At 35.1% G+C, this 25,647-nt stretch overlaps 1 long non-coding RNA gene across 1 annotated transcript in view; it reads left to right on the top strand.

Annotated features, from left to right (window-relative positions):
• Nucleotides 1-25,647, top strand: part of LOC130542743 (uncharacterized) — a 156,231-nt gene that overhangs the window by 27,620 nt on the left and 102,964 nt on the right. Inside the window, exon 2 of the long non-coding RNA XR_008957518.1 lies at nucleotides 756-878. This is a non-coding gene — a long non-coding RNA (uncharacterized LOC130542743). The remainder of the gene's footprint in view (nucleotides 1-755; nucleotides 879-25,647) is intronic.

Here is a 25,647-nt window from a genome sequence, read left to right as displayed (position 1 = left end):
ATGAATGAATCAAGGATCTTTTTCCGTCACCTCATGCCCAAACTCACCATTTCATTTTAAATTGTTCATTCAAAAATTCGAGTTTCCACTATGTTTAAGTCACTCAGTCTTTTAGAAATTTTGATAGGAGATATTGTCAGTACATTCAACTAAAATTCTTTAAGAATAGTGATTTGAAGATGATTTATTAAGAAGGTGATTTCTTAGTTGGTTAAGGTCTTTGACACTTGGTTTTATGAGGAAATACAAAATATAGAGCACAAAGGCACCAAAGTGGGATTTCAAGGAAGAAGAGATGGGAGGAGAAATTTCTACGAATTTGGTACTTTTTAACAAGCACTGTGCTAGACACTATCCACACATATTTACCCCTCACAGCAGCCAAATGAAGTTAAGTCACATCAGTTCATAGTTTCCCAAGTATATACTGTTGCTCATAATTCTAAATTCAAGTTCCTGGGTGGGACTTTGTGGTAGTACAAATAGCCTAAAGTAGAGCAAAGGAATGAGAGAAAAGACTCAATATCTTTGTTAAAATCAATTTTTGATGCCTTTATCATCAAGCTAAAAGAGCTTGAATTTTAGTCTAGAGATTTTGTAGTTACATCAGTAATATATTCTATTGTTGTCAAAGTAATAAGCCATTGGAGTCCATAAGGGAAAGGAAAAGAGCAGAAGGGAGAGTAAAAGGATCTCATTAAGGTACTAAAATGTCCAGTAGCAATATTTCTTTGACGTTTCATATGTATCCTTAGGAACTCATCAAATACCCTGCGAAGCTATCTGGCTCAAGGACATCTCTCCACTTTTCCAGAAAACAGAGGGCAGTGATAAATTGCATGGGAAGAAGATAATTTGACAGTCTTTTTCTGCTAAAGGTTAGTTGTGAAGGATTAACTACATGCTTTATTTATTCATTATGTATATCTTTCTCACTTTCAGAAATGAAAGAATGTTAACTTGATAGAGGATTAAGGAGTAGACAAGTTAGAAAGGATTATTTCAGAATAAGCAGGTTGTGTTAAGTAGGTTTAATCACAGCAATAACAATCTTACATTATTAGTATTCCTATCTCCCAGGAAGGTAATTGCTGCTGGCTTTTGGACACCACAAATGTGCCATATGCGTACTTTTGGAATACTATGTAGAAGACAGACGAGTGAATTTAGGTTGTATAGAGAGTAAAGCAGAAGATTTATCAAACACCATAATTTTAAGTTCTAAGTTATGGTCTCCTACAACCCTGTTACATTCATGGAAAAATCTATATGAAGCTAATACCTGGATGTTTGGTTGAAGGGAATAAAAGATACAAACAATATAACAATGGATACAAAACCGAAGAGGCCTTGTGAGGACCAGTAATCATGATAGTCCTGAACAGTATGTAATAAACAGATTTAGTCAGTAAGAAACAAAAAAAGAAACTTAGAAAGTGAGAAGGCAAGTAGGAAGGGAGAGAGGGTAGAAGGGAAGAGAAGAGGAAGGAAAGAAAGGGAAGGAGGGACGGAGGGAGGAAGGAAGGAAGGAAGGAAAGAAGGAAAGAGCGAGCCGACTGAAAGACCATGTGAGGAGGAATAAATATTTATCAATAAGATATCACAGTGGTAAGAAGGGGTACTTGACCCAAACCCTACTTTCATAAATTGAAGGCAGATAGAGGATTATTGTCTCCAAGCTGTCCTGTGGTGGAGAGTGGAGAGGGCTTTGTGATGGCGACTGCTGTATGTACATGTTGTGTACCTCTAATAGTTAGCCTTAGTGACTTGGCCAGTTCCTTTGCTGTACTGCAGCTGTATGCATTTTAGTCTTGATGGACATATATTTGATTAATCTTACAAGCTGACTAGAGTGCCTGAGGCTCAGCTCCCTAATTTGCCCCCCAGCTACTGTCTGTGACAATTTTTATGACAAAGCCTTTTAAAGTATAATTTGTTATTTTTGAATTACTTCCATGAAATAATTTTCAGTCAGCCCTCACCATTACCAGGAGCTGTAATTCACCTATGAGTTTCACTACATATCATCCTATAATTTTTCCGAACCTTTTTTGAAGTATCACTTATATAAAGTATATGAATTTTATGTGTGAAATCGTGTATGTCTTATTTGCTTCTGTATTACCATACTGTCGACCTTTGGTATTGAAGCACTTGTGTCTAGAATACTCTAATAATTGTATTTAATTTGTATTTATAATTTGGCATTTTTTTTCTAAAAATAGTAACTCCTAGTGGACGCTTTTGTCCAAAATAGAAACAAAAAACGTATACTTTATTTAAAGAATTTTATTTTTAAGAATTAACTGTATTTAATTTCCCCTAGGAAATAAATAAAGCCGTACATTCACACAATTTGTGAGAGTGAGCAAAATTCAAAACTTTGCCTAATCTGACTACAAATTCTCCAGTTTTCTCCTTTGCACCTGTTAAATGAGAACCTGCTTTTTCTCACATTCTTATCGTAATGTAGTCAGGGATGGAGTCTACTTTACTCTTAGTTTTGCTTTATTTTTCATGGTTCCTAATATTTCTGCCTCAAATAAATTTCTAGAAAGGCTTTTAAGAAGCTCTTACAAATCTTTTCAGGCCCTTGGTATTTATCATCCTTACAGAGTAAAGCACATATCTGAGTGGGAGAAAAATCTATAAATATTATACATTATTTAAAATGCAGCACATTTTATTTCTTGGCTTGGTTTGTAAAAGTTAATGCTTGTAATGTCACATTGAATAAAACATTAGCTTTGAGATATGCCTGAAGATATTATCCACTAATATGGAACCAAATTATTCTCTTTTTTAACTTCAATAACAACTATGAATTAGTTATAGTAATTTAGGTTATCCTAATTTTGATGCTTCTTTTGAGACTATAGCCAACTTTCAGTTATTGCTAAATTATATTACTGTTTTTCAAACTTAAGTAATTCTTACAGAATTTTCATACATTTTGCATTGTTCTTATTCCATCACACATATTATTTACTTCATATTTTCTGTTAAAATAACTCTTAAATAAGTAAAACCTATATACTATTTTACCTTGTCCTTAAACTAGTATCACAATTTTGATGTATTGGTAACATGTTTCGATATGTATTTAATAGATACATTATGTTAACATTAAAAATATATACTAACTGAACCATATCAAATACTCAGTGTTACATGTCCCACATTTTGGGAGCAACTCCTTTATGTTACGTATTTTTATGTTATGAGGGACTGAGGTCTTTGGTCATATCTCTAAGTTCTGACTCTAGCACCATAGAGGTCCACAGTCTTGGTGTCTGGCAGTTGTGGGGGTATAAAACTTGGTAAAAGGATCAGCCATTTGGAATCATGGGTTTCAGCGTATGGAAGTCTTAGACACATATAGGTGAGCCACTTTAAATGGCCATCTAGGATTTTGATAAGTAAATAATAGACTATCATGGGGTTTTCATGAAAGCCTTATTTTCGTGCTGCTTCTTAGTTTTCCATTTCTGTGGACGTGGGAAGGATTGCGTATGTGTAGATACTGTACAAATAACCAAGGTTGTATTACCGGAGCAGCTCGATAGAACTTGAAAGTCCTCAGGAGGATCATTGAAAATGCTTTTGATGTAAAGCAGTCTAAAAAAAATCAGTAAATTAGAGATTTGAGGGAAGCCCACGGGCAATGTTGTATATGATTTAAGAGATTTAGGGTGTATTGAACATCACGAAATTTAGAGATTACTCCGCTGAATCATGATAATGTTTGCAACTTGAAGTTTTTGCTGAGATTTCATCTTATGAGTATGAGATTGTTTTTTCTGCTCTAGATAATCTATTAGTGTCTATAATTAAGAAATTAATGTTTAGTAATTGTTATATACCTGTCTTTTAATAAAGCATCTATTTCTATAGAATAAGCTGAGATTGAATAGAAAAACTTACTCTGCTCTTTGGTACAGGATGTTTATGAATCTGATGTAAATTGCTAATAGTAATACTCTGAAGAGATCAAGATTTAACAGTAGTTTTGCTCAATAAAGCAGTTGTCTTTCTGCATTTTAGGAATTTCATTTTCCTGTTTATAGTCTAAATTATGATAAAATAAAATGAATAGTTTATGAAGAAGAGTAGTCATTAAAATGAGATTTTGAGTGGTATGATCATGTTCTTTATTTAAGCAGTCTAAATTTGTGACTAAGAGCGAGTTCAAGAATCAGACAGATCTTGGAGGGTCTCAGGGTCTTTCACTAAGCAGACCAGGAAATGCTTTCTAACCTTCAGTTTTCTCATCTATAAAATGAAGGTAGTAGGAGCACCTGTTGAATTTGGTTCTCAGAGGGCTTAAATGAGATAATTTCCATAAAGTTCTTGGCATAGTGCTAGGGAGAGTAAGCACTCCACAAAAAGCTATTATTTTAAATGATAAATAGTGAAAATGAAGTAAACTAAAACCAATGGTGTGATTTAAGAGTATATAAAATTTGTAGAATTAAAGAGAGATTCCTGGTGAAGATGATCATTAACCATATTGAAAAAATTCATTAGCGGAGGGTCTAAACCACTCAATTATCATGTAAACAAGCTCTCCTTGTGGGGAGTCAAGAGGATAGCTGTCAGAGCTGTGAAAGCCAAAGGGTGACAATGCAAATTTTGTGACTTCTCAACATCTTTTGTTGACTGTTGAGAAGAGGACAAAGTGAGCTTTTTATTTTTAAGTTGGTGGGCACAAGTTTCTTTAGATGACAACCCAGTGGCATTTGGAGCTGCAGTGGTCAATTAAATTCTATAAAGAAATGATTGATGTGGTTTGAAGTGAAGGGATTCGAAGCCAACAGTCAAGAAAGAATTCTTGAGACATCTTTGGTGCAAAAAGTGGTTTTATTAAAGCACAACTTGTGGACAGAATGAGCTGCCCTGGGGTCATGAGGAGAGGCTGATTATGTAGCTTCAAGTTGGGAGGGTGTTACGGATAGCATAAGGCTCCAAGAAATTTTGGAAGCAAGGTTTCCAGGAACTTGAGGCAGCCAGCTATTATTAGGAAAAGGTCATTTATTACTGTTTAATAAAATCTTAGTCATGAGACCCTTTAGATGTATATCGGTCAGTCATATGCTTGGGGGTTGATTGCCAGCATATATCTGTGGGGGGGGGTGTTAGAGATCAAGGAAATTTCCAAAAGAATTTTTTTAAAGACTTATTTATTTATTTGAGGGGGGGAGCAGAGGGAGTGGGAGAGAATCTCAAGCAGACTCCCTGCTGAGCACGGAGCTGGACGGGGGCTCAGTCTCACAACCCTGAGATCACGACCCTAAGCTGAAATCAAGAGTTGGACACTTAACAGACTCAGCCACCCAGGCACCCCCAAAGGAATTTGTATATGTTAAAGTAGACTTAACAGGATCTTGGAGGTTGGAATGATGTTAAGCTAAGATTGCCTTTTGCTCTTTACAAAGTATTGACATCAAGGCAGCTGAGTTCCTAGAGGAATGTTACTCTGCCTGTTGCAAGGACTTGTCAATGGACCATAAGTAGTAAGGAAATTTGATTTTTTTCTTTGGCCTTTGTTTCTCACATCAGTGATGACTCATTGTATCCCTACTTGTTCATTCTTGACCTGTTCTTTTTGCATAATATGTACAGATTTGCTACCTTTATACCTCTCCTAAAATTTATGGTTGCCCCAAGTGTCCCAAATGTTAGAGAAAAATACTATTTAATTCCTAAATCAATTCATTTTTCTGATATATTTTAAGATAGAAATATTTTTAAAAATGAAAACAAATAACCACAAATACGGACAATATACATGGTGAAGGAATAGATGGTGATTGAAAACTTCTTTGCATCAACTGCCTTTCAGAGGTTTTCCAGATGTATCTATATTATTATTCATTTCCTCCAGAGAAACTGCAATGATTTTAAGAAATGAGCTCTTTTATTGTGTGTCTTCTCCCTTTTTTTCTCCTTATTCATTGCTCTTTTGGGAATTTGTAAACAGTCTACTGAACTTTTAGAACAGTGATCTTCGTAGTATTCACTGATCACTAGAGAAGAAATTTGGATTCTCAAAATTTCATCTTTTCTTTTTTTCCATTTTTAACAATTAAAAATAATTGTCAAAAATAAAACAGCCTCTTGTTGACACATTTTGGTTTCCAGATATGTGTGTTTTTATGTGTTAGAAACAGTGCAACTTGGGCTTAGACCATGAAGCATTTGTAGTTGTAAAATATGAATGATAAAAACAAGCAAACATCAATGTGAATGGTATGCCTCATTTGTTATGGTGAAATTTCAACCACTAACAAATATTTGAAACCTTCTTAGTGATTTCTTTTTAGGCTAAAAATAAGATATACTTGATTTCACTACATTGATAGTAAAGAAGCCTTGAAATTCCATTAAAATATGTTTTAAAATGAAAAGTTTAGGGGTGCCTGGGTGGCTCAGTCGGTGACTCATCTGACTCTTGATTTTGGCTCAGGTCATGATCTCAGGGTCATGAGACTGAGCCCCGTGTTGTTCTGAAGGCTCAGCATGAAGTCTGCTTGATATTCTCTCCTTTTTCCTCTCCCTCTGCCCTTACCCGAGCTCATGCTTGTGCACGTGTGTGTTCTCCCCGTCTCTCTCTAAAATAAATAGATAGATAGAGAAATAGATAGATAAATAAATCTTTTAAAAATAAAATAAATGAAAAGTTTAGTGATACTATTGCATCAGCATTTTTCTGTTATGTAATATTAAACACCACTTGATTAATAAAACAATGAAAATTTATATATGATAATATATATCATGAGAAACAATGTGACTCCTTACCTCCTTTTTAGCATATATATATATATATATTATATGTATATATGTATGTAAATATGTGTATCTATATCTCATAAGAAAAAAATGTACCTCCTAAACTGCATTTAAATTATATTCTTGTATATTATTCATTTATTATTCAAAACTCATTTATGAAAACTGCTGTGACAATGATGATGTTCAGTTTTTCCTTTAGCCTCTGCAATCATTAAAAGAAAGTATTTATCATGAATTGACTACAAATAGCATAATCGTGTTTGTATAAATGTCTGCATTGCAATTAAGCGGATCTAAGGACCATAAAAATATTAGATCTGCCTGTGGTCCTTTCTAAGCAGAAAAGGATGTAGTTAGATTTCTTTCCTTTGCTTACATTTTGTAGTTTAATGAGACCAAGCTTTATTTCTGTGGTTTTTATATCTGTAGAATAATATTTACCAAATATTTACCAAATATGCCATTTGGTTGTGAAAAACACCAATATTAGAACAGAATCTGTCTTATTCATCTATTGTTAGTTCACTTATTGAGTTCCTAATATGCACAGGACTATATTAAGTAATAAGAGTAGCATTAGGAAAAAGATACAACCTATACTCTCAAAGAGCTCTTAGTCCAAGAGAAGAGATGGATAGATCTAGAGCTGTAATGATACAGTGTGATAAGAGTTATGGGAGAGACATGCCCAGCACGCTGTAGGAGCACAGGCAGGGGACGCTAGAGCAGTTTGGGAAACTTCTAGGAAGAGCTGTTGATTGAGTGTAAATAAAGAGGCCCGCAATCAACAGGAGGCAAGAACATTTCTAACATTTACAAAAGTATAAAGGTAAGAGCATGATATGCTCAAAGAAAAATATTCCCTCTCAAAGTATAGATGTGGATAGATGGATAGGCATGGCAGCTGAGGTTCTGAGAGAATAAATAACTTGATCAAGGTCATAGAGCTAGTTAATGGCAGAGAGTGGATTATACAAAGTTTTTAATTTTCAATTAAAGAAAATTAATCCTAGTATAGTTAGCATGCAGTGTTATATTAGTTTCAGGGGTACAATACAGTGATTCAACAATTCCATATATTGCTCAGTGCTTATCAAGATAAGTATACTCTTAATCCCCTTCACCTATTTTACACATCTTCCCACCCGCCTCTTGTTCTGGTAACCATCTGTTTGTTCTCTGTGGTTAAGAGTCTGGTTTTTGCTCTGTCTCTCTTTTTTTGCCCTTTGTTCATTTATTTTGTTTCTTTAATTCCACATATGCGTGAAATCATATGGCATTTGTCTTTCTCTCACAGCCTTATGTCACTTAACGTTATACTCTCTAGATCCATCCGTATTGTGGCAAATGGCAAGGTTTCATTCTTTTTTATGTCTAAATAACATTCCATTGTGGTGTGTGTGTGTGTATGTGTGTGTACCATATCTTTATGTGTTCATCTATCCATGGACACGTGGACCTTCTATAATTTGGCTATTGTAAATAATGCTGCAATAAACTTAGGGTGCATATATCCCTTCAAATTAGTATTTTTGTATTCTTTTGGTAAATACCCAGTAATGCAGTTACTGGATCATATGGTAGTTCTATTTTAAATTTTTTCAGGAACCTCCATTCTGTCTTCCACAGTGGCTACTGCAGTTTGCATTTCCCCCAGCAGTACAGAGAGTTCCTTTTTCTCCGCATCTTCACCAGCACTTGTCTTTTTCTTGAGTTTTTAATTTTAGCCATCCTGATGGGTGTGAAGTGATTTGCATTTCCCTGATGATGTCTGATGTTGAGCATCTTTTCTTGTATCTGTTGGCCATCTGTATGTCTTCTTTGGAGAAATGTCTGTTCATGTCTTCTGTCCATTTTTAATTAGATTATTTGGTTTTTTTTGGTACTGAGTTATGTAAATTCTTTATATTTTTTGGATACTAACCCTTTCTTGCATATGTCATTTGCAAATATCTTCTCCCATTCAGTAGGTTGTCTTTTAATTTCGGTGGGTTTTTGTTGTTGTTGTTGTTGTTGTTGTTGTTTTGCTTTGTTTTGTTTTGCTATGCAGAAACTTTTTATTTTGATGTAGGTCCAATAGTTATTTTGCTTTTGTTTCCCTTGTCTCAGGAGACATATGTAGAAAGATGTTGTTACAGCCGACATCTGGGAAATTACTGCCTGTGTTCTCTTCTGGGAGTTTTATGGTTTCAGGTCTCACATTCAGGTCCTTAATCCATTTCAAGTTTATTTTGGTATATGGTGTAAGAAAGTGGTCCAGTTTCATTCTTTTGCATGTAGCTGTCTGGTTTTCCGAACACCATTTGTTGAAGAGACTGTCTTTTTTTGCATTGCATATTCTTGCCTCATTTGTTGAAGATTAATTGACCATATAATTATGTTTTGTTTTGTTTTGATGAATATCTCAGACAAGGAGTTTTTATTTCAATTCCTACTTGTGGATTTCAAATTCCACAGCTCCAAGGAGTGTAGTGACTTCCCTGAGTTCAGGAGTACAGTATGCTTGCCACATCTGTGTTCAGTTTTGGAGACCACTTCCTTTAAAACTCTTCTTCCCAACATCCATTTTTAATGAGATATAATTTACATAAGACGAAGCCTCAACTCTGCTGAGTGTCTAACAAAAATGTCCTATTTGGATTGGAAAGGTGAAATAAGGATGGACTAGAAGTAAAGGTAAGTCTAACTGGTGTTTGAGGCCTGAGAAAAACAAGCTAGGTTCCAGAGGTTCTGCATATGTTTAAGTGATTTCTGCATAATGTACTTCGGCAAAATGGACTTAGAATATATTAATAAAGTTGTTGATAACAGCAGCACTCCTGACAGAGTGTGTGCTGCCAGTTAAGTGTTCTGTGGTTCTCACTTTGGACTTCAACAGACCTGGTGTATTGTTAGAGAACTGGGAAGAACTTGTGCTGCTGTATAGCATACTTGATAGCTTTAAGGAGGAAATTTGGTAAGTAATACAGATAGTTTGACAGAATATTAGGTGTGAACTAGAGGAGGACATAAAAACGGTCTTCAAATTCAAATCACATTAATTTATATCATGAATGTTCTACAGTGATGTATCTAATTTTAATATAAATTAATATACTAAAGAAACCATTTTTGAGTTACACCTATATACCAGGCAATTTTAGGACTATGGAGTTATAAAGATAAAAACCATTTTCTGACTTAAAGGAGCTTACTGTGGAGTGAAGGATGTTCATGGTAGTAATAATTACCTTTCTTAAAGATCACCCTCCAATGACTGCAAAACTTACCTGTGCCTCTCTTTATAATAAATTCTATGAATTTTTAAAACTTTTTATTTATTGACATATGAAATATGTTCAAACATATTTATTGACTACCTACTATGCATGCCAAGTGTTTTATAAGATGTTAGAAATACTACATGAATAAGATTTAGTTCTTGCTTTCAAGAAATGTTTAGTGTGATACATTATAGAGCCAAATACATGCCAATTTAAAAATTTATTAGTAAGTGAATCCAAAGCTAGTCAGAGAAAGGACGAATATATTATACACAGTCTTGCTCTTCTCTTCCCCTTTCTTTTTTACACTCTTGAGTGTTGTTTTGGTTTTCTTTTTTGATGTTTGTGTGAATGTGGATTAGTTTTGTTTAGGTTAGTGTCTCAATTAGGATTCTTGGTGGTGACCAATAGAAACTGAATTTGATGAACCTAAAAAAAGTAATTTATAGGAAGGATAATGCATTACTCATAATATAAGATGGTGAGTTGAACAACAAGCATTCAAGAAAGCAGAGACTGCCCATACCTTGGGTAAGAGACAAAGCAGCAGCATGATTTATACTTCTGCTAGACCCATGTGGAACAGAGGGGTGGTTTTCCAGGGGATGAATGGGGTGCTATAACTAAAGGCAGGACAAAAGATTCTGAGCAGGTGAGAGCAGTGTGTCTCACAGCTGAGAAGTGCATGGCCCCTTTTAAAGGAAAACAAAAATGACCACATCCCTCAATGTAGTTTAAAATTATTTTTCTTCGTCTTTATTTTCAATAGTTTTAAGTGTTGAAGATTTTTTTTTGTTTATTGATGAATGTACTACTCCTTTATATAAGGTTGTTGAATGGGAAAGAGGTGCAAAATGGGGATTAATTTTTGTTTCTTAGTTTAAAAACACCCTAAAAAATTACATGCGATAGTGCAGTAACACTGTGTTTACTCCTCCGTAATGGTGCTGTCAATTCATGGCTGGTGGTGGAGAGTGGTTCCTCATAATTTCGGTACAACCTTTCCCCCCATAATCTCCAAAATAATCTTATCAGTCAATGCAAACAAAGTGAAAAGAGAACATAAAATTGTATTTAAAACCTTGCTTTACTGCGACAGATGATGTTGTTTGCTAAAACTGAATCATTGCTCAAAATATAAATATGAAGCCAGCTGCGACAAGGCAAGTTCTTTTAAGCTTGGCATGCCTTTACCACCATATGCTCAGGAATGACTCGAAAGTCCGTTCACTTGTCTTCATTGAAACAGTCTTATAACCATTGTTTTGAGAGTGTTCAGTGATATCCATCTAACCTTTGTGTGGTGTGAAAATATTATTGGTATATTTAGTTCACATCTGTGCTTTTGTCATTAGTCTCAACAAGTCAGTGAACTGTTGGGTTTCACTATGATGGGAAAGACAGATGCAATAGGTACTGAGATGATGAAGCTATACTCAAGTAGAGGCAGATATCTGGAATGTGGTTATGTATAAATTTTTAGGCTGTTGTTACAATAAACACATAGAAATTAAAAAAAAAATAATCCTCAATAGAACTCACATACCCTAATTGGGAAACACTGCTGTGGGCAGCCTGGCTGTAGAGCCAGATGAACGATGGCAAGAGCAGAAAGATAATCAGCATGGGCGAAAGACATGGGCTACATCTCTGGCAACTTTCTCTCTCTCTCTCACTCGGGTTCAGCAGTCATTAGTGAACGCAAACAGCCCTGAATAAGTTTCCTTCTTCTCTTACAGAGGTTTTTATTAGGTGGCTTGGAATGAGAGAAGTCATGTATTTTATAAGATGATTTATTATATGATATTTATTGACACAGATGGGGAAAGCACCACTTCTCCAAATAAAATAATTAGACTTTCATTCATTTGTAAGAGAAGATAGTTATCTGCCCTAGATCCTGTTTTTATACTTGGATGGTACTCAAACGACTGTTGATAATAAAAATTATTTTAAATTTGAACTTTGTATAAATTAGCATTTTGACCCAAAGTCATAGAGCACCCATTTCTTCATTAGTAAATATACTACTGCCTTTGCAAGGTTGTTCATTGTGGAGGAAGGAGAAATGGTTACATCTGAAGGAAAGGAAATCGGTATCTTGAGGAAATATCTGCACAGCCATGTTCATTGCAACATTATTCACAGTAGTCAATATATTGATACAACCTAGATGAATGGATAATGAATGTTACATGTACACACACACACACACACACACAGGAATATTAGTAAGCTATAAACAGGAGGGAAATTCTTCCATCATTTGTGACAACATGGATGAACCTTTAAGGCATTATGCTAAGTCAAATGAGCTAGACAGAGAAAGATAAATACTACATGGTATCACCTATATGTGTAATTTAAAAAACAAAAACAAAAAACCCCTGCTGATTTCATAGAAACGGAGAATAGAATGGTGGTTTCCAGGGGCTGTAGGGACGGTGAAACGGGAAGATGTAGATCAAAGGGTACAAACTTCCAGTTACAAGAATAGGTTCCGAAGATCTGATGTTCAGCATGGTAGCTAGTTAATCACACAGTATTGTATACTTGAAAGTTGCTGAGAGTAGGTCTTAAGCATTCTCACCACACACACAAAAGAGGTATGTGAGGTGATAGATGTGTTCATTATCTTGATATTGGTAATCATTCCACAATGCATTTGTATATCAAATCATCACACTGTCCACTTTAAATATATATATATATATACGCATATATATATACATATATATATGCGTATATATATGCATATATATGTATATATTTGTCAGTTATTCCTCAATTAAGTTGGGGAAGAGAAAGAAAAGTGATTGCCTAATTTTTCTTTCTCAGGCAACATGAAAAATTGTCTGTTAACTACAGTAATACTGGGTTTCTCTTTATCTGGCCAGTGGTGCCATCAGTTGTTGGTGGGGGAATACGTTGTCCATAATCTACATTAGCTTCCATCCAGGCCACTCCAAAGGGACATAGAGTTTAAATAAAAATAGCACACTTAGTATGAAATTGCACCTTAAAAACAAGTCCTCTAGCTATACAATATAGCTGTAACTATATTGCTGTAACTATATTGCTGTATTTCTATATAGAAATTCTGGAGCTACTGTGGAAATGCTAGAGCTGCTGACACATTGTTGATGCTCAAGAAAACCTGGTTGAATGGATTTGACATGGAGAGATCCCCAGATGTAACAAATATTTCATTTTGCTAAAATAACTGGCCTTTTAGAAGACTGGTAGATTTCCATGGGAAGAAGTCTAGTATGCATACATGGGAAAAAGAGAGTTTAATAGACTTTGAAAGGAATTTGTACTGTATCAATGTGAAATAAACTCTGCAGTGTAAACATGATAAACATAAAAATCAATCTATTTAAAGTGATTAGAGGTTCAAGGTTTAAGACCTTCTCTGTAATGAAATGGCAGAAAATGTAAACTTCATTTATTTTCATTTAGACAAGATTTTATACTGATCAGAAGTCAGAGCTAATAATCCCAGTCTTCCAAAGGTCAGTTTTTCCATGTAGATATACATATACATTTATACAAAAGCATTCATTTAATGATTTTTCCATTCAACTAGATTAAACATTTACCAAACACTAACTGTGAAGATTTGGGCAAGATGCTGTCAGGGAGACAAAGGCGAATAAAGCATGAAGGCTGCAGATAAGACGCATACACGCATCATCATGACATGTTGCTGCACCGCACAGTCTGTTTGAGAGCAATTCTAGTGTAGGGACAGAAAAATTGCATCTAGGAGATAAGAAGAGGGGGGTGATTGCTACATCCCCAGGTGCTGGCAATACAGAATTAAAAACAGATAACCATTCTTTGCCTTCATGGCACTTGCTGTCTTGTAACAGAAACAATTGCACAAGGAATTATGCAAAGATTTAATTAATCATACATGTTGTAAGAACAACAAGGGAGAAACAGCTGTCAGGAGTGTATGAAACTGAGGTCCTAACCTGTTGTGGGTTCTCAACAGAAACTTTCCTGAGGAGATGGAATTTGAACAGAGACCTGAAGGAGGCTAGATGAAATTGGCAAGGAATTTGCTTCTGACATTGTTGAGGAGGCTGACCACAGGAAAGGAAACATCTTGGGCAGCAGATACAGTGGACTTGGCAAGAGAAGTAGGGGTTTGCAGAACAGATCCAAGAGAGCCATCTGATTGTTTGGCTCATGGGAGGGTTTGAAGGGGAGCAATGGGGAAAAGTATGGGAAAAGTTGGGGTCAGATAAGAGTATGGACTTGAATGCCTCCTAAATACTTACCAAGATACTTGGCCTTTGTTTTGGAGGCTTTCAGGAAAGGTTGAAGCCACTTGAGCAGGGGATATAACCAAAAGCAGGACATGGGAAGATTACTCTGTCAGGAACCTACATAGTACATTTGTGCAGGGAGGAATCAGAGTTGAAGAAGGTACACTGGAGGCTGTTACTGGATCTGAGAGCAGTCTGAAGGAGAGTAACTCCAGTGGGAAGATGGAGGGAGGGCTAGGCTTAGGTGGAAGGGTGATTAAACTAACAAAAGTGACTTCAAGGCTTTGAATTTGGGTGGTTCTTTGGTGCTAGTGTCAGAATTAGAGGACATACCAGAAAAGAGTAAATTTTTACTTAGATGTGAATGTGATTTATGAACTTCAGCTAGTAAATGCTTATTTTTAAAGGAAATAGTAACATCTAATAGGTAGATGGGATAGGTAAATTTGTGTGACACATTTCCTTCAATACAAATACGGACAAAAACTTGTTTTTTTCTGTAAATGTGCTTATTTGAATGTAATATAAATTTTCTTAGTCTAGAAATCACGTTCATTATTTAACTTTTTTTCCTTTTCCTCCCCTTGTTCCTCAATACTGTTAACACTGTATGGTTTGATGAGGTAGGGAAGAAACACATAGAAAGGCTGTTTATTTTATAATTCCTGCCACTTAGCCAGCTTTCTAATGGCTATCCGCTGGGGAGAGGCTTGGCAGCTGGTTCAACAGTGTGAGTCACAGGGCCAGGCTGGAGCCAGGTAACTTGACTATCCCTTTAATGAGGCATTTTCATGCACATTTGCAGTGGCTTCTTTATTCTCTTTCCAGAAGCTTGATTTGTAACCCCAATCAATTTCTGAGTGTTTATCTAATTGATTTAAAAAGAAGAAAAGATCAACAAATCCCATTCCTGCCTAGAATAACCAGCTAGGTTGAAATAATTCCAGTTCTTTAAAAAAAAAATTTTTTTACACTTATACAACTTATGAAGAATGTCTTGCTAGTCCCACAATTACTTTTTATTTGTTCGTTCTTAGCAGTCTTATTCTGCTTACTCTGCAGTATGGACAGGGTCAACATCTTCACTCAACCTGCATTTACATTTTATCTTTAATAGTAGAAGTTGCTTAGTGAATTGCCTCTTAGTTATTGGATGGGAAAATGATTTTCTGGACTGTTCTAGGCCTTGTCCTAGAGCTGGTCCCGAAAACAGATTTGATTCTGATCTTTTGGGGATGGAAAGAATGTTTGAAGGGAGGAAAGTTGGATATTTTCTCATTTCCAGCATACCTCTCTGTTTCCTAGAAGAATAAATGACCCTAGTTTTACCTTGGAGCAGCTTTTAGAGCTCACTTGGGGTGGATGTGTGGGGCCACATAATCAAAGATGCTCTCTTAGGTACTTAAGAGTACATCATCTTTTTTTTATTTTTAAAATTTAAGTGTAATTGTTACATAATGTTATACTGGTTTCAGGTGTACAACATAGTGATTTGGCAAGTTTATACATTATGCTGTGCTTACCACAAGTGTAGTTACCATCTGTCCCATTACAATGCTGCTATAATGTCATTGACTATATTCCCTATGCCGTACCTTTTATTCCCATGACTTATTTGCTCCATAACTGAAAGGCTGTATCTCCCACTCCCCTTCACTCATTTTGCCACCTGCTGACACTATCAGTTTGTTCTGTGTGTTTGTTGGTCTGATTTTGCCTTTTGTTTGTTTATTCATTCTTTCTAAGATCCCACACATGAGTGAAGTCATATGGTATTTGTCTTTCTTATTCTGGCTTATTTCACTTAGCATAATACCCTCTAGGTCCATCCATGTTGTTGCAAATGGCAGGATCTCATCCTTTTCATGTCTGTGTAATACCCCACATCTTCCTTATCCATTTGTGTATTGATGAACACTCAGGTGAATTATCCCAGACATCTAAAGAAGACTTAATGCCTATCTCCTCACACTATTCCAAAAAATAGAAGAGGAAGGAAAGCTTCCAGATAAATTCTATGAGACAAAATTACCCTGATACGAAAACTAGAAAAAGACACCACAAAAAAGAAGACTATGGGCCAATATCCCTGATGAACATAGATGGAAAAATTCTCAAGAAACTATTAGCAAACCACCTTCAACAATATGTTAGAAGGATTATTCACCATGATCAAGTGAGATTTATTTCAAAGATGCAAGGATGGCTCAATATTTACAAATCAAACATCATATCAATAAAATGAAGGATGAAAATCATTTAATCTTAACAGATGCAAAAAAAGCATTTGGTAAAAATCAACATCCATTGATGATAAAAATTCTCATCAAAGTGTGGTTAGAGAGAATATACCTCAATATAATAAAGGCCATATATGACAAATCTGCAGCTAGCATCATATTCAATGGTGAAAAACAAAGCTTTTCCTCCAAGATCAGGAACAAGACAAGGAATGCATCTTTTGAATCTTTCACAGAAAAAATACAACTGTTGTAATGCTGAAGTTTTGGGGTCAGTTTTATACCCACAATAAACCTGCTTTTAAATTGAGATTTCCATTCTTTCATGTGTTGGCAGCAGTGGAAAGACTTACACCATCTGAATAAGAAAATCTTGCATTTTTATCTTTCCATTTTGAAGATGACACAGATGAAATCATGTATAATTTGAAAAGAATAGGAAAAGATTAAAAAGAAAAATTGTTCAATCCCTACTATGCATGAACTTGAACTTATATCTCTCCTCTTCCCTCTGTAGCATGCATTTACCATCTCTGTAAACTTAGTGTAATGATCATGCTTCACTTGACTGAAGACACACCTTTATGAAAATTTTATTTAAAGGCAACATTTGACAGGTGTAGAGTTTTCCTTCCATAAAATGCCTCAAACACTCCTGATGATAAAATTTTAAAAAGAGAGGCTCAAAATATGAAATTGTAAGAAGAATTTCCATAGATTGGAAATCTGCTGAAAGATCTTTTGGCAAAAAGCATATTAGCATTGAGTGATTTTCAGAGATCTAGAGTTGAATTGGGACTTGGGTAAAAATAAAATGATGTGTTCATTCAAGTAGGGATAACGAAGGTAAGTGTAAATAAACTCCATATATTTCCAAGCATTAGATTTTGGCTTATTTTTCATTGGATATTCCATAAGAAAATGGATTTCTCTAAAATGTAGGCAGAGCTTGATGAAAGAATGTGCTCAGTTTGGTTTACTATATAGTGATGATGTAAAGCTCTATAGCTTTGTCGGTATTTCATTTTATCAAAATACACTTTCTCTTTGATGGATTATAATCTTAAACACTCTAAAAATACGTAATCCAGAGTGAAAGACTGAAAGTTGTTAGATTTAAACTTTTGTTTACATTATAGATATCTTAAGGGAAACTGCACAGAGAAGGGTATTTATAGTGTGTCCTATAATGTCATATATTGTGCTATCATGGCCAGAGTATTTCATAAGTACTTTCTTTTATGATCAGAAAGATCAAAATAGAAAATATCCTTGAAAACTGGTTTAAAACTTATTTATCGCATTTTAAAAATGGTGTACACTAGGGGCGCCTGGGTGGCTCAGTCGTTAAGTGTCTGCCTTCGGCTCAGGGCGTGATCCTGGTGTTCTGGGGTCGAGCCCCACGTCAGGCTCTTCCGCTGGGAGCCTGCTTCTTCCTCTCCCACTCCCCCTGCTTGTGTTCCCTTTCTCGCTGGCTGTCTCTGTCTAATAAATAAATAAATAAATCTTTAAAAAAAATGGTGTACACTAGTAAAATTCAGATAAAAAGATGTAGAAGGGTTTTTATTTTTATGTGTTTCATTCCTTCCACTGGTGCATCTTAGTCCTGAGATCATTTTTCTACTCTGCAATCAGAAAATGGCATGGCAAGAGTTCTTTAGGAAGACAGGTTTCACTAAGGCCTGCCAGGCAACAGATTAAAAATAATGTTATTTTTTGAAAGAGTAAGTGGTCACAACTAAATAACAATTAAGGTTATAGACTAAAATATCCACAGGCATATCAATTGCTAATAAATGTAAGAAATCATTCACTACTTTGAAAGTTTACTAACTTTTCATAATCTCTCTCTTGAAAAGTAAGCCTGAGTCTGAAGAGATGTGGTCTTCCTGCTGTGTGCACATAATTAGCAGTAACGGGAATTAGACAAGCACGTGTAGAGCCAGCTCATCCTTGCTCTAAGTTGTGTTTGTCAGTGGGGGTATAAAATGAAATGTGCTGTTAATGCTTCAGTGCATTATGGACATATGGCAGGCTTTTAGCAAAGTGGCATCCTGGGAGGATATTTGCTTATTTTTCCTTCATGGCATTGAGGCGCACAGCACCCTCTCTCTGCTAAAGTCTAAGAGAAGGTACTGAGAAAAATAAGTGGGTGAATTTATGACCTAACAGAGGATCCCCATTCATCATAAACTAAGTCTATTATGAACCTTCATAATTAAATGTTACTTAATGCATTTTCAATCCATGGTATTCTTATACTCTGTCCTAAATTTTTGTAGAAAAGGCTGTAATCTCAAAAATAAAAACTCCTATTTCAGAAAGATTGGGGATTGTTAGATGGAGAAGAACATGTGACTAAAATTTTTTGAGCATGTACTATGAGTTCAACAGTGTTGCAGTATTATACTGTTTAATCTTTACCATACACTTTCGAGGTAGGAATTATTCCCAGTTCATAAATGAGGAAGGAAGATGGTTTTATACCTTGCCAGTAATTGCAAAACTAGTGAATGCAAAGTTGTGACTGAACTCCAAATCTGTGGGACTCATTCTCAGAGCTCAGAGCTCTTCCTTGACCCTTACCTTCTGTATCTCCTGGCCTAGAGGGATGAAGTTAGAAGCCTATTAACTCTAAACCGTGATTCTCCCACCCTGTTGCAAAATACTCTTCATGTGTAAAATCACATCCTCTGATTATATAGTTGTTAATAGACTTCCACGTTAACCCAAATCCAGTGAGAATTTTGGATCTGGTTCAGTATTATTCTTCAAATATTCTACTGAGTGATTTCAGTGTCTGTGTGCATAATGCATCCAACTCGTGCACTTCAAGTATTCCATGTTCCTCAACATCAGTATCTTTTATATTCTCTACACTTGAGCAAAATAATACTCTAGGACATTATTATCATCCAGAACTTCTCTCTCTCTGAAATGTTAAATGCTAAAAGAACCATGGCAGAGATGCTAGTTATGTACCTCAGCATCCTTTCTCCCTTCACCTTAAGGATAGAACCCATGATTTGTGGTAAGCATGACTGTGTAGAAAAAAAATACTGTACTTTCCAGCTTTGTTTACAGAGAATCTTAGCCAGATGACTAAGTTCTGGTCAATAAGATGTAAGCAAAACTTTGAGTAAAACAGCCCTTAAAGGGAGTTGGGGAAGGGGATTACCCTGTTTCCTCCTTCTAGTTGGCTTGACAGCAAATGTGGTCCCTGGAGCTCTAGCTGCCGTTTTGGACCACGAGAATTAAAGTATGAGCTTGAAATAACTGAAGGACAAGATGAAAGGAGACTGGCTCCCTGATTCTGTGGAGTGCTCTAGCAGACCTGGGCTATTTATTTCTAGATGTCTTTTAAATGAGAGAAAGGAAAACTTCATTTTGTTTCAGCTAGTGTTATTTCCTGAAATCCCACCAAACCCAAACCTGATGTGTTTATTCTCAGATTCAGCATCGAGGTATTCATTATTTCACATTGTAACAGCTTTCTTCTTATGTTCATTCCTTTGCTAGCCTGCCCAGCAGCCAAGGTTAGCCACATGAACAACTCTTCTACCAGTACTGTACCTACTACTTACAAGAGAAGTCAAAGACTACCATCCCAGCCTTAATCTATCAATCAGAGACTGCATGGATTTTCATGAGTATACCATATATTTGCACATATTTTTCCTTGGTCTAGAATGTCAGGCTGCCCTTGACTCTTTGGAGAATCCTGGTTTCTTAAATATCACATCTTTGATTATATCTTTCTTGAATATTAACATGCTATCCGAGAGTCATTTTCAGGAAAATTCCATAATTGAACCTAGTGCAGGACATTAAGTTGTTTATGTTATCAGGCTTACTGATTTTCCAAATTTATTTATTTATTTTTTTGTTTTCAACCAGTCTGACATTCCTAAGTTATTTGTTGAATAGCCTGGGAGTTTAAGAGAAGTATATATATCTTCCAGGATTCTTGGAAGGAGGATTGCAGTGGTAAGAGAATGTTAAGGGATCTTTCAAATATAATCTTCAATATTTTCATTTTAATCTAACAGACATTTTCTTCCTTAATCTCTAAGGAATTGAAACATTTCCATTGGCTTCCTGAGATATGACTGCCAACTTCAAAAGTGCATATGTCCATACTTTATTTCAATTTCATTATTTATAATGTCAGGTTATTCCTATCTAGTTGGAAGGAAAAATACTTCATCTATTTTTATTTAAGTTAATTTTGTGTAACATTAGAATATACAGCATAGTATCATGAACATAAGATTCTCATCAAAAGTATTTATCTTCCAATATTTATGAAACCTCTGGTTTAAACAACAGTGAAGCAAGATTGGGGCAGTGTTTGTAAACTATGTTCAAATCTCTACAGCTTTGCTATGTATGATTCTATATCAGAATATATAGTGCAACAACAAATGGTATAAATAAGGAAATTCTGCCTGGGTTTTCAAGTTGTTTACAGAATCTTTAGAAAATTTGGCAATGATTAAATTTCTGAGATGTTCAACCAAATGCATTAGGCAGTAGACTCGTTTTATAATATTTTCTATTTCATTTGTTTCTCTTGTTTTTCCTCTTTCAGAGATTATTAATAGCTGGTTATGCCTACTACAGACTACAGAAGATTTTTTAAATAAGTCATGGTATCATTAGTCTTTACTAAAGATTGATAAATACAGAGTATTTTAGTACTTAGAAATGTTAGCATTGAACAAAATATGCTTTAGATTACAGTTTTACAGGTGAGAAATATGAAGACATAAGGAGGTTATCGAGTTGCTTGAGGTCATATTTATTGCTAGTGTCAAAGATGGCTGTGAAATTTAGATCTTTTTGATCCCTTATACTACTCATGCTAATCAAAATCCTATAAAAGAAAATTAAATGGCTCTATGGATGGGTATTGAGGAGGATGACCATGAAGGAATAAAAAATTTTGGGAAGCACTGAGACTTGGCCAAAACCAATGAAGATATGAAAAAAAAAATCTTGGGGCACCTGGGTGGCTCAGTTGGTTAAGCATCTGCCTTCGGCTCAGGTCATGATCCCAGGGTGCTGGGATTGAGCCCCACCTCAGGCTCCCTGCTTCTTCCCTCTTGTGCTCTCTCCCTATGTCTGTCTCTTTCAAATAAATAAGTAAAATTTTCTAAAAGAAGAAAAAAACTTTTTTTTTAAAGATTTTATTTATTTATTTGACAGAGATAGAGACAGCCAATGAGAGAGGGAACACAAGCAGGGGGAGTGGGAGAGGAAGAAGCAGGCTCACAGCGGAGGAGCCTGATGTGGGGCTCGATCCCACAACACCGGGATCACGCCTTGAGCCGAAGGCAGACGCTTAACCGCTGTGCCACCCAGGCGCCCCAGAAAAAAAAAACTTTTATTGATATGTGTAAGTTGCCATTTTTTCCTTTAGAAATAATTTCACATAGTCAAACTAGTTTTCTAATCACAGTTATTCTTTCTAAATAAACTTTTATCTTAGAAAAGTTTTTGATTTACAGAAAAATTGCAGATAGTACAGAGAGTTTCCATAGTCCCCACATGCAGATTCTCCTATTATTAGCATCTTACATTAGTATGGAACATTTGTAACAATTAATGAACCAATACTGGTATATTATCAATAATTAAAGTCCATGCTTTATTCATGTTTTCTTAATCTTTAATGTCTTTCTGTTGATTCAGGGTAACACATTACATTGTCATATATGCTTAAGCTCTTTTTGACTGACAGTTTCTCACTAATATTTTATAGAGATCTGGCACATTTTTGTTAGATTTGTTCCTAGATATTTGTTATTTTTGATGCTATTAAAGTAACATTTATTTTTTTTATTTTTCAAAAAAATTTTTAAAATTTTTTTGTTTATTGCTATTATTCAGAAATGCAGTTGATTTTTTTGAACATTGACATAATCCACAGCCATGATAAATTTACATATTAATTTTAATAGTTGTTCTGTGAATTCTTTTAGATTTTCTATGTGCACAGTCATCTGTTGATATATCTGTGAATAACTACAGATGTATTTACTTCTTTTTCAGTCATTTCTTTTTCTTCTATTATTGCACTGTCAAGATCTTCACTACAAGCTAAAAAGAGCTAATAATCACACTTCTTCCCAATTTCAAATGGGAAAGTTTTCAATATTTCCCATTTAAGCACAACACAGATTTTCTAAAAAGATTCTCCTTACTATATTAATTGTCTTTCTCCTCTTAATTTTATCAATTTTTTGACATACATGGGTATTAAATTAGGACGATCATGTAATTTTTTCTCTTTAGAATGTTAATGTTATGAAATAGATTGATTTTCGAATGTTAAAATATTAAACTTGCATTCCTGAAATAAAAGCAATATTGTCAGGATTATTTTTCCATTTTGAATTTTGCTATGTTCAGTTTGCTAATACAGTCTTTAAGATGTTTGTATCTATGTTCTTGGGGGAGATTTGCCTGTAAATTTATTTTTTTAAATGTTATCCTCAGTGATGCTATCAAAGGTATGCTCTCCTAAACCTAAATGGTCTCATATTCTGTTCTGAAAGTGATTGTATGAGATAAGCCTAATTTCTTCTTAAATGTCTCTTAGAATTAGTTAGCAGTGTCTCTTGTGCTTGAAATTTTCTGTGGAAAGGTGTTCAATTATCTGATATAGGACTATTCAGATTTTCTATTTTTTCTCAAGCCAATACTTATAAGCTTTTTTCTATGAATTTGTTCATTTCATTTAAATAGTCATATTTTTGACATTAAATTCTTTGTTTTTATCCCCCTCATTATCTAATAATGGCCCTTTGAAATTTTCTTTAGTGAATACTCTTTCCTAGTTTCCAAAGAATGTTTTCACATTTTACATTTTCTAGGTCAGACTTTAGTTGAAGGGAAGTCAGAAGCTCAAATACTCCACAGAGCCAGCTGCTCCTCTTATATTATAAAAGCCCATATCAAAAATTTTGGAAGTTGGGATTTATGGTTTTTAAAATTTTAAATGGAACAATCTGTCAATCAGTCCAACAAACTGTGTATATGTGTGTGTTTGTGCCTACACACGTAAGAAGAAAGAGGAAAAAGAAAATAAGAAGACTCAGACAGACTAATCCATTTGAGAGTAAACATTGGATAGATTATTGTGCTTTCCGCAAAAGGTTTTCATAATTATAATATACTTCAGCAACTCTTAACCTGGACAATTATGTGAACAATATATATAGATTGATGTTGTAAGAGTCATGCACGTGTTGGTTCCAGCCTTTTACGTAAGTTCTTCTCAGAGTATACTTTCCAAACTACCAGCAACTCGAAGACTTATTAAAAGCAAATTCTTGGATCCATTCCCACATCTGCTGAACCTGAATTTCTTAGGGTAAAACCCAGAAAACTATCCTTGTAACCAGCTCTCTAGAGGTGTCTTAGCCTGTGAAGCTTGAGAACTACTTCTTTGGATTAACTCCTTGCTGGTAATTCAGTAGACTGACTTTACCTAAAGTTCAAAACTGGGTAAACATAAGCTGATATGCTTTTTGTACAGAGGAAGGAGAGTATCTTAGCTGAAAGCTACCTATCTCTAGAAATAGATGAGTGTTTCAGCACCAGTACAGGTATCTGTACAACTAAGATTGTAAGAGATATCATTTTCAGAGATATCATTGCTCTAATTTAAAATTGAAATTGCTTATCTAAACCCAAAACTGTTGATTCAGATGACTGAAGGCTTCATTTCGTATCTTTCTTTTTTCAGATAAAGGAGGAGATGAATTAGCTATGTGTGCTAAACTCAGCTGTAATAAACCAAACCTGGATGTGATATATATCCAGATGTTCAGAAAGAAAGAGTTATCATTTATCATTTCCCAGTCTCTATTAGAACACTGCCCATTTGGAATGGGGGAATATGAACACACATAAACATTTGGCATATCTCTTTTTTAATAACTAACCAGGGCTTCCTTTTATATATTGGTGCTCAGTGAGTTGTTTACCAGTGTTTCAGTATTTTATTTTTTTTAAGTTTTTTTTTCTAATTTATTGGACAGAGAGAGACACAGTGAGAGAGGGAACACAAGCAGGGGGAGTGGGAGAGGGAGAAGCAGGCTTCCTGCTGAGCAGGGAGCCCGGTGTGTGGGACCCTGGGACCATGACCTGAGCCGAAGGCAGATGCTTAATGACTGAGCCACCCAGGCGCCCCAGTGTTTCAGTATTTTAAACCCAATAATGTACCTGATAATAGGAGAGCACAACCATTCTTTCTGATTTGTTTTTGATATTGAAAAAAAAAAACAGTTGTATAAGTAGGTATTAGAATTTCTGATGGTAGTTTCTGATGATGAGGAAACAACAGCTATTAACTGGGTTCTGTATGATATTAATATGCTGCTCTTTCTTCCTATGTCACCACATATATGGGTTCCCTCTCAACTGTCCCATGTCCTGTACTAGGACACCATTCTATAGGACAAAACACTGTAATCAATCCATGTGTACACTGGTCATTTGTTTAGTCCATAAACCACCTGGCTTTAATGGTCTTTGAAGCATTGGATGGTATGAAGATGAGAGAGAAAGTCTTTACTCTTGGGTTGACCTTAGTTTATACATGAGGATAAGTTAGCTAGACAGTATGGTTAGATGAATATGAATGCCTTGACCTGCAGTTTACGACATGCTCTAAAGTAATTTTTTTTTTTTTTTACATTTGGTCTAGTAATCCTTTCATTTGGTCTCAGAATTGGGGAAAAAAAACCCAGAAGTAATCTAATAAAAATAATTTAATACAACCATTCATTGAAAAAACTTTTAAGCCCTTGATTTAAAACCCACTCAGGAAAAAAAAAAAAAACAAAAAAACAAAACCTTTCAAGCACTAGATTGTGGCCATTCATATTATGAATGGGTACTGAATACCCTTACTCATATAACTGCTATGGAGAACCATAGAAAGTCTTTGCCTTCAAGAGGTTGTATAAGAAATTTATGCCTTAATCACTTTTGATTTCATAAAAAAGTAATAAAGTTGTATTTGGAAGTTTTAGGTATCTCATAGAGATTATTGACTAAAAA

This window comes from Ursus arctos, unplaced genomic scaffold, assembly GCF_023065955.2.
Source record: "Ursus arctos isolate Adak ecotype North America unplaced genomic scaffold, UrsArc2.0 scaffold_5, whole genome shotgun sequence".
Classification (NCBI taxonomy): Eukaryota; Metazoa; Chordata; class Mammalia; order Carnivora; family Ursidae; genus Ursus; species Ursus arctos.
Note: the sequence above shows the minus strand (reverse complement) of the source record. Positions and strands in the feature narration are given on the sequence as shown.